The sequence below is a fragment of the Grammomys surdaster genome, unplaced genomic scaffold, assembly GCF_004785775.1.
Source record: "Grammomys surdaster isolate TR1022 unplaced genomic scaffold, NIH_TR_1.0 126013, whole genome shotgun sequence".
Classification (NCBI taxonomy): Eukaryota; Metazoa; Chordata; class Mammalia; order Rodentia; family Muridae; genus Grammomys; species Grammomys surdaster.
In genome coordinates, this window is record NW_021620828.1 from 3,207,022 (window position 1) to 3,216,890 (window position 9,869).

General features: G+C 44.1%; 1 protein-coding gene across 2 annotated transcripts in view; it reads left to right on the top strand.

Moving 5' to 3' along the window:
- The first annotated feature begins 2,163 nt into the window (after positions 1-2,163).
- The window catches only part of Parp11 (poly(ADP-ribose) polymerase family member 11), a 54,745-nt gene continuing 47,039 nt past the window's right edge, over positions 2,164-9,869 (top strand). Inside the window, exon 1 of one of the 2 annotated variants that reach the window (XM_028754384.1) lies at positions 2,164-2,448. The gene's annotated coding sequence lies outside the window, so the exon portion shown is untranslated. Of the gene's footprint in view, positions 2,449-7,879; positions 8,013-9,869 lie in introns of those variants that run through there. The other variant, XM_028754383.1, reaches the window with a different exon arrangement.

Here is a 9,869-nt window from a genome sequence, read left to right on the forward strand (position 1 = left end):
CACACAGTGATCCTAACAAACAAGGAAACAATCCCAAGGAAGTCCAGGGTACCATCAGGAAAAGGACCCACAGAGAAGAACGAGCAAGCACTTGGGCAATGGATCTGTTCTTCTTGGGTCTTCTGTCCAGATTTTCCTTGAAGCACAACTGTAAACTCCATGTGACAGGCCAAGGGATGTTTCTAGAACTTTCATTTGTTTTGTTGACTCTTTGAAAGACTTTGTACAGTATGGAATGGGAAGGTGAGACATTGTATCTTAAAAATACACACACACACACACACACACACACACACACACACGCGCACATACACGTCTGCCAGGGTGGGCACTTCTGGTGGCTTGGAAGACACCGAAGTAGAATGTAGCTATCAAATCTTTTTTGTATCCTTTGCTTCTTATGAACTTTTGAGGTTCACAAAGTCTGGATGGTTCTCTGAGACTTGAGCATGCACCAGCCTAGTTGGTGTTAGATACTTGGATCTCGTGGTGTCAGTGACTTCAGGGACGGTCTGATGTGTTGAGGAGTAACAGATCACTGTGCCATGGGCTCTGATATGTTTCCTTGGACTCACCAAATAAAAACCTGTTTGAACTCTCAGAGGCCAAACCTTTCCCCCAGCATCCTTCATCTTACTTTCCCCACTGTTGACCTCCTTCATAGCCTTAGACTAAGTCTACCAAGTCCTCAGAGCTACAGTGCCAATAACATGTTGTTTGTTTGTTTGTTTTGAACTCTGGAGGGGGATCTTTCAAAAGCATAATATTTGTATTGATTCTTTGGGGATTTCATATCATACACCCCAATCCCACTCATTTCCCAGTACTTCCAAATCTGCCCTGGACTCTTGTGGCCTCTTCCCTCTCCCCCTCCCCCCCCCCCCAAAAAAAAGAAAAAAAAACCAAAGCAAAACCAAAAACAGGTTCAGTTTGTGTCATCTGCATATTCTCTGGAGCATGGTCAGACTGAAAGAGAGCTGAACCGTCCCCCTCCGTGCTCTCACCAGAAGCCATCAATGGCAGAGCGCTTACTTTGTTATCACACCTCAGATAAGGATAAGAGCAACCTTATCACACTTTATAGTAGTTCCCTTTGATGGCTTCCTGTTTAGGCTGCTTTTTTTGGGTGAGGGTGGGGGTTGGGTTGAGGGGGCCAGTGCAAACCATGACATCCACATGGCCTCTGGTACAAGATGAGCCATAGACATCGACACAGACCCTGGGCCTCAGCCCCAGACATGGCCCTTGGTGGGAGCACAGATCCAGACATCACCATGGCCTTAGATGACAGTGCAGGACACTCACATAAGCCTGGTTCTCACCGCTGTTATACCCTGTCTCGGCTTCCATTCTGCCTATCTCCACAGTACACGTAGGTATCCCCATGGGTTTCCTGTCTTTCCCATATCTCCATCATGTATTTGTTCATTCTAGCGGTGCCCACCGCCTGCGCCATGAAAGTGGGACAGTCTGAATCCCATTTTTCTATTTTTAAGGATATATACATTTTATTTGGTTACTTATTTGTAGATGTATTGATTCATGCTTAAAGTTTAGGAAATGGAATTTTAAAAATCAGACATTCACTTGGGGAAAATACCTTTTTGTGTCATAAAACAGATATTGTTCAATATCTGACATGTGCCAGCCATCAGCCCATATGCTTGGCATGGCTTATCCCAGTTACTGTTTAAGGCGAACTAGTATTTATCAGCTAGATTTTTTAAATATAGAAATGAAGCCCTAGAAATAGTCGTAGATTGGAGACCCAGAGCTGGAAAGCGGCACTGGGTTCAGTCCGAATCCTACTCCTCAGATGCCTGTTGCTATGGAGATGAAAGTGTCTGCTGCGATTTAATGAGGTTGCTATTTTGTTTTGACCGGAAGCGGCTCAGCTTTCTGAAGCTATCACAGACACCTGAGAGAATGAACTCAGAAGAAAGGAGGTTCGTTTTGGCTCACAGTTCCGGGGATGCTGGTTCCTGATGGGTTCCCTAGTGTTTTGGACACCGCGGAAGAACCTGTACCAGAGTAAAACCTCTGTTCACGGCTGGCGAGCCGGACTTCACCGGCTGGGGTTCTGCGACCTCCCTCAAGGATTCAGCCCCAACCTCCCTCAAGCCCCCTGGATCTAAAAATCCTCTTACTAGGCCACCCCTCGAAGGTTCCATCGCCTCTCAATAGCTCTGCTGCTCTACGGCTGAATAGGAAATGTCCTTGACAAGTCTGTGTATTTGATGGCTTGGTCGTCAGGTGCTGGTGCTGTGGGTAGCTGGAGACAAGCCTTGAAGGCTACTCCTGTATCCATTCTCTATTCTTGTACGTGGATGGAAGTCCCTGGAATAAAAAGAAGCTGGGTAGGACACTCCTCACAGTAACAAATCATTTTCTCTTACATTTTAGTGGCAGCCAGTCCTGGTCATAAAGGATGCAAAAGGCTCCAGAAAGGTATGACCTGTTTGCTTGTCTCTGCCCTAATGCTACTAACATTTTGTGTCCAGGTCTCTGGATCTTTACAGGGTCTTTTGTTTTTTTGGGGTTCTTTTGTTTTTGTTATTTTGTTTTTTGGGTTTTGGTTTTGAGGTCTTGGGTTTTTATTTTTTTTTTAGCTGATTTAAAAAAAACAACAACATTATTTTATGTGTATGGCTGATTTGCCTGCATATAGAGCATTAGATTCCCTGAAACTGAGATGGTTGTGAGCCACCACGTAGATGCTGCAAATCAAACTTGGATCCTCGGCAAGATCAGCAACCGTCACAGCCCCCGTAGTTGAATTTTTTGCAATCCTTTATTTTTCTTGTGGGCGAGAGTTTTCTTTTTCTGGTTCTGGGAGCTGGACTCAGGGCCTAACGCCATCAGTCACACAAGTACCCTACCACTGAGCAACACTACCTGCTACACCCCACCCACCCACCGTGCTAGTCTTATGGACCGTCATTTCCCAGGTAAAGTTACAGCAGTGGCGGGAGCCTAAATGTTCAGAGTCCTCACAGGGGCTGAAGAGGTGACTCAGCTTTTAAGAGTACCTGATGCTCTTGCAGAGTACCCTGATTTGGTCCCCAGCACCTGCATGGTAGCATACAGCCATCTGTAACTCCGGTTCCAAGAGGTCCAGTGTCTTCTGAACCTCTGAAGCACAGCTGATGCACATGCAAGCCTGTGTGCATGCAAAACGCTCAAAAAAAAATAACAATGTAAAGGAATTAGAAAAAAATTAAAGCTGACTTAGATAAGCTGTAACCTTATGAATGTTACGGAGGTGGTGGTCATTTCCCCTTTCTGCTCATTAATATGTTTATACTTTCCATGTTCGCTGGGAGTTATACAAGGTATAATATAGGACACTGGAAAGTCATTTCTCCTTATTAGTAATTGTAAGTAGGGGTTTAGGGATGTAGCTCATGAGACAGACTGCTGCTTCAGAATACACGAAGCCTTGGCTGGATCTGCAGCACTGTATAACGCCGGTAGTGATGGCATATGCCTACAGTCCCAGCACGAGAGAGGGAGGAGGGTCACAAGTACAAGGGCATCCTTGGCTACACGACGAATTCATGGGAGGACAGAGATGCATGAGAGACCCTGATGATTCAACTAACTAAAGCACCACTCACTAAATAAAATATGAATAACCAACTAAAGCACCACTCATTAAATAAAATATGAATAACCAACTAAAACACTACTCACTGAATAAAATATATGTTTGGCCTTCAGTCTACAGATTGAAGCTACTATGATGTTAGGTATTCAGGACAGTGGAGAGAGTGCTTGCTTGTTGTGCGTAAGGTTCAGGTTTGATGCCTGGGTCTGAGAAGAAGGGGGTGGGTGGGGAGAAGATGATCCATCAAACTGCTTTGACCCTACAGGAAGGCTAAGCTGGGTGAACTTCCATTGAGTTAGACTCAGCCCTGAACCTGTTCACATTTCTGCATATTCTGGAACTCTTCTCGGGTTCATCTCATAGGGAGGGCAGTGACTCAACTTGATATTTGCTTTCTCTTGTATACTAAAATCCTTTCCTTGTCTCCAGATAGGATGATTTTGTTTCTTTGTTTCTTTGAAGTCTTAAGTCATATTGCCCTGGCTCTACTTTCTATCAACCCTAAGATGAAAGATACAAAACCTTCTATGCCTTAATCACTCAAACATTCCGATTAGGAGGAAAAAAATCCTACTAGTGCCTTCAAATTCATGCCATGTTCCTCCAAGGATTTATTGTGTGTCACCCAGAACACTGATCATCTCTGAGGAGGGGAAAGGCAGAAGGACAGGTCTCAGACATGTGAATCTATAAGGGGAAAATCCTGTAGAGCATCCACACCCAACTGGCACAAGGTAGTCTGATCAGTTATCAGGGATGTTCATGGAGCACAGACATGTGGGGTAAGGAGAATGAGTGCTGCAGCTCAGGATGGCTACACAACTTCTCCTATAGGAGGATTAGAATTCAGTGGGGCCTGAGCACAGGGTTTGTATCTGGCTGAGAGATACAGCTGCTGAGAAAGGCCACCTTAGGGAGTTGAACCTAGCAAAAGTACCATGCATAGGACACCCATATCCAGGGAGTGATGCAAGGTTTTGTCCTCCAGAGTAATAGAAGAAACAATTGTAATGAATCACGGTGTCCAAATTTATATGGTCCCCAAGTGCCAAGTAAGGTATCGTATCTGCATTCTAAATCAAATGGTATGCAGGGTTGTTGAGGTGGATCGGCAGGAGCTTGCCACCAAGCCTGATTCTCTAGGTTCAGTCCCTGAACCCACATGGTAGAAGGAAAGATTGACTTCCACAAGTTGTCATCCGACCTCCAAAGCCTTGCTGTGTGGCATGTTAGCACACACACACACACACACACACACACACACACACACAAACACGTTCAAAATAAATAAACAAATGACTATAAAATAATAGGCGCTCAGAATAAAAGAGGAGAGGGAAAAAAATCTATTGAGAGGACATTGAGAGCCAAGACGAGTAAGAAAAGTTAGTAGGAAAATGTTTGCTGACTCAGGACACAGAAGCCATTAGACCTTGATGTGACCTTCCACTTCATCTGCTCCAAAAGCCTTATTTCACAGATGGGGCCAAAGCAGACTAACACAAAATCAAAAGCTGCCTGTGCTCTCTGGGATAGCAAATGGCAAAGCCAGGGCTGGAAACCAGTGTGGCGCGCTTTTCACCCCCCTTAATAAATTCAAATCTCCAGACTTAGACAAATCACGTCCCAGGTTGTTCAAAGAACTCTCAGAACCATTGTCAATAACCTTTGAAAAAGCATGGAGAATGGGAGAACTGTTAGCAGACAAGAGAAGGACAAAGTTGTCCCTGTTTTCAAAAGGGGGGAAGGGGCATATTATAAAAACTATAAGCCAGTCAGCCCGACAATTACTCCTGGCAGAATTCTAGAACAGAATTTTAAAAAGCTATTTACGCCACAAACATTATTATAATAATAGAAACGAAGGGGAAATAACCCACAATTTCACCACTTTTAACCCATCAACTGAACAGACTATTAAGTAGACTCTTTGTACGTCTTTAGAAAAGCCGAGATCACTCCGAGCCAGCCCCAAATCTTTGAAACAAAACATGTCTTCATTTATTCCTTTTTTGATAGGGATATTAGATTGGTAGAGAGAAGAGACATCAAAACTATCCTTGCTTTCAGCCTGGCCTTTGGCAAGACCCATCATAATTGCAGTGTGATAAGACAGGAACTGGCTGCTGGCCATGAGGACAGGCGAGGCTGGGTTGGGACTTACACCTGCAGAGTGCTGATTAGTGTGTGGAGCGGCCTGAAGGGAAACTGGTGGGGGCGTGCGTTCTCTTTTACACTTTCAGGAGAAAAAAAATTTTTTTTTGTCTTACAGAAGATAATCACCAGATTTTCTTATGACACAAAGGAGAACGGCCGCCATGAGGGCTAAGCAGATAACTAATAACAGTAACAAATGGTTATCGATCACTTAGTAGGTGCTATGAATGATGGGAAATAGTCTTTTTTCTAAATAATTATCACATTTAACTTGTAAGCAGCCTAACTTGTATCACATTTAACTTGTAAGGTAGCAATACTATCTCTCTCCATTTTAGAGAAAGTTTGAAATAATTAAGTCTTTTGTTCAAGATTACAAACAGGATGGGTGTGTGAGGGAAAGAACAGACTTTTGTATCCCGAATATCTGGTTCTTGGTAAGTTCCACAACTTAAAACCTTATGATCACATCAGGCTTGACTCTTGTATTTTGGTTTTTGAAGTGAATCATACTGGTTTCGAAACGACTGAGTGAGGAAAAGGCTTACTGTGTAAGGCTCTGAGTGTGGATCCGAAGCATTTGAATGTGGTGGCACAGGTCTGTAACCTGAGCCCTCGGAGGCTGAAGAGGGTGATTCTGTAGCTTACTGACCAGCTAGCCTGGCTGAATCTGTGAACTCCAGGTTTAACAAGAAACCTTGTCTCAAAAATAAACTAGAGAGCAAGAGAAGAATATACTCAGTATTGATCTCTGGCCTCCACACACGCATGCTCATGCATAACCTACATCACACACACACACACACACACACACACACACACACACATACACACACACACACACACACACACACACACACACACACATACTCCCAGTGAATTTCACATACAGCAATGGGAACAGTTCTTGTCAGGACAGTCACATGAATGACATCAGAGTTTTAGTTGACCAATAGTTCCAAAGAAAAATCAGCGTGGCATAAATCATATTTTGGCCCCAATCATAGAAACACAGCAATAAACATGTCCCTGTTGGCAAGAACATAACATGTTATAGTAAAGCAGGCACACTTTGGCTCTAAGGAAGAACATTCTAACTCTTGGAAACATCTAGAAACTCAGTGGGCTACTTGCTTCTCTGAGTGGACAGTTTTAATGTCTGAAAGAGTTTAAACAGATTGGGTGTGTGTGTGTGGGGGGGACTTGTTCATATAGGATTAGGGAGGGAGACTGAGGACTGGCAAACTCCTTTCTAATACCAGCTTTGTCCTCAGATGTTAAGGTATCAGAACTTGGTTGGTGGTTTTAGATCAAACAGCGAACTATCAAAGAATCTCCAAATGACTCCATTGTACATTAAAGCAATCTTACTACCTGAGTCTACTTTGGCACGAAGTGGTTAAGACACATCCTATGTCAGAGTATAAGACTCATCGCCTTTGATCATAGTAACCCAGCAAATGCTCTTGACCACCAACCTCTGATTCTAAGATTGTTTCTGACCACCTAGCTGTTTTGAAGCGACTTCTAGTTTAAGTTGTTAAACCTTTACTTTTAAGTACACATTAGATTTATTATCCCCATCATCCTGGAGAAAGCAACCTGGACAGCAGAGTCATTTGGGCATGGCCTTGACAAAAAGCTAGGCCTGTCCATCCAAAACCACAGGCATCCTCTGGCTTATTAGAAAGACTGTGCTTGCGGCTTGGCCTCCTCTTCTGCTTTTCCTCCTATCAGGAAAACCGTTGCCTGTGTGCTATCGCCATCTTGTGTTGGAAATAAGCAAGATTTCCAGCCACAGAGCAAAAGAGACTACCCTCTCTGTACCCAGAGAAAGTGCAGATAGAAAGAAACTCCAAATCAAATATTGTGTGCCCCGAGTCATCTAGGCAAGACTTATACAACATCCTTTTCCAAACGTAGATGCTTCTTGTCCTCTCTCTGAGAAGAAGACCAGATAACTAGAGCTGAGGGAAACACCCTTCGGATGAATGAAAATGAAAGCATTCAGTGCACGAGATCATAGGGGATTTTGTTTTCCTTTAAGTTTCGTTTCCTTAGAACCCCTGGCATGTTCAGACAGGAGAGAAAGTGTGACTAGAGACCTTTGGAAGAGCTCAGATGTTGCCCTGCAGGGCAAGACTGGAGCGGATGGAAGGATGAGACCATAAGCTGCATACCCTACAGTAGAGGCTAAGGGTCTGAGTTTTCCCCCTCAGCACAACGATTTTTGAGAACTGGTTGCCAGGTAGGTCTTGTTCAATGCCATGCCAAACGATTCTAAATCGTATTCTCTTTATTTGGCTTTGAGGAGTACACTCTTCTGTGCATTTCTACTGCTGCTTTAATCTTATTCAGGGTCTGGAATAATGTCAAGAACTGTCTATTAGAAATAATAGGAGTTATGCCAATTCTTACACTTAGGTGGGAGATGGGATGACTTCCAAGACCCTTTCTATGTGACTTGGGGCCATCCATGAGTTATGTTATGATGACCTGGCCAAAGGGTCCAGCAGGTGGTGGAGTAAGAGTCTCCAGGTCACTTTATTTGCACCGACCTAAGTTGGTCTAGACCAGAGATCTGCCCATTCATTCCTACAGCTTCTTGTCATCTGTCTTGTTTGGCTTGTGTCTTTGTAAGCCATTTGTGTAAGAACATTTGCATCTTCTGTCTGTGGAAAACTCCCCAGAGACAGGGGAAAGAACTTTTGCACACCTGTGGGAGCCTTGGTAAGGATGTGTCTGAGCCTCACATCAGGTTGTATCTTACTACGGACTTAAGGAGTTGCCAGCAATCTGGATGATCGCCAAAACCAAATCAAACCATTCATTTTAGACAGAGATGGAGGCTCCAAAGTAGAATTAGGTTGGCTGTATATCATGCTGTTGGGTAGGCCAAAATTGCTGGAGGCTCCTGACCCTTTTTATTCACTAACAATGCATCCCAATCTCTCTCCCCCCTTCCCCTGAAGCAGCTAGTCACTTGCAAGAAAGGGCTTCAAAGTAGGAGGTGAACGTGGCCTTTTGTGTCATAAGAGACAGATTTATTTAAACATGGTTAGATATTTTTTTCTAACAAAGAAAGTGGGAACTGAAAGTGTAATGAAAAAACTCCTACCCCCACCCACCAGCACAATGCTACCAACACTAGAGTCAACACAGAGCTGTAACTATGGGGAGAGTACCTGGGTTCTAGGAATAGTGGGAAGCTTTCAGAGTGGGGCTCTGGACTCCTGGAAGCCCTGGGAAGGAAGAAGGGAACCAGAGAGAGGACAAGTAGGAGGAGAAAAAACAAGATTCTAGCTTTTAAAAAGTAATCACTCACCCTACAACATGAGTGTTCACAGTACTCAGTCCCCTAACTTCTAGTATGAAGGTACCCAGCCTTGAGAGAAAAGGTTAAAGAGGACTGCAAGCCAGGAGCTGGGGTAGGGACACTACCCCCACCCCCCATGTGGTATCCTTTATAGTAGGGGTAACAGGAAGATACAGTTTTAAATGCAGGTCATGCTTTCTTGCCTCTGACCTGTTGGCATTATTAACCAACAGAGGCACCCTCACCAACCCCAATGACTGGTGGTGGGGGGAGGCCAAAACTCCTCCCACAGACATGTGCTTGACTTGGCAAGCAGAGGCCTTGGCCACCAAGGATTAGCTAGCAGGAAAGAGCACCTCTGGAGCTGAGAGTCAGGAAGAGGAGCAAGGAGCTAGGGTAAGGGTCATAGGCAACACCACAGCAAGTGACACAGTTTTCTTTAAGAAAAAAGAGCATATGTTATTCTTGGGAGGATACCTGGATCCATTTGGGGTTGAATAGTCAGAAGAGGGTGGCTTAAAATCACACTGAAAGAGAAATCTTGTAAGGGAGCGGTGAGCGTCTGGGGCTCTGGAATGAAGTACCAAGGTTAAGCTTCCTTGCCCTTGAGCTCAATAACTTTTCTGTACCTTGGTTTCCTTGCAAAATGAACAGGTGCTATTTCATGAGATTGTTGGGCCTTATACATATATACATTTATAAATTCATGGATACACACACACACACACATTATTCCCAAAGTTCTCTCTCTCTCTCTCTCTCTCTCTCTCTCTCTCTCTCTCTCTCTCT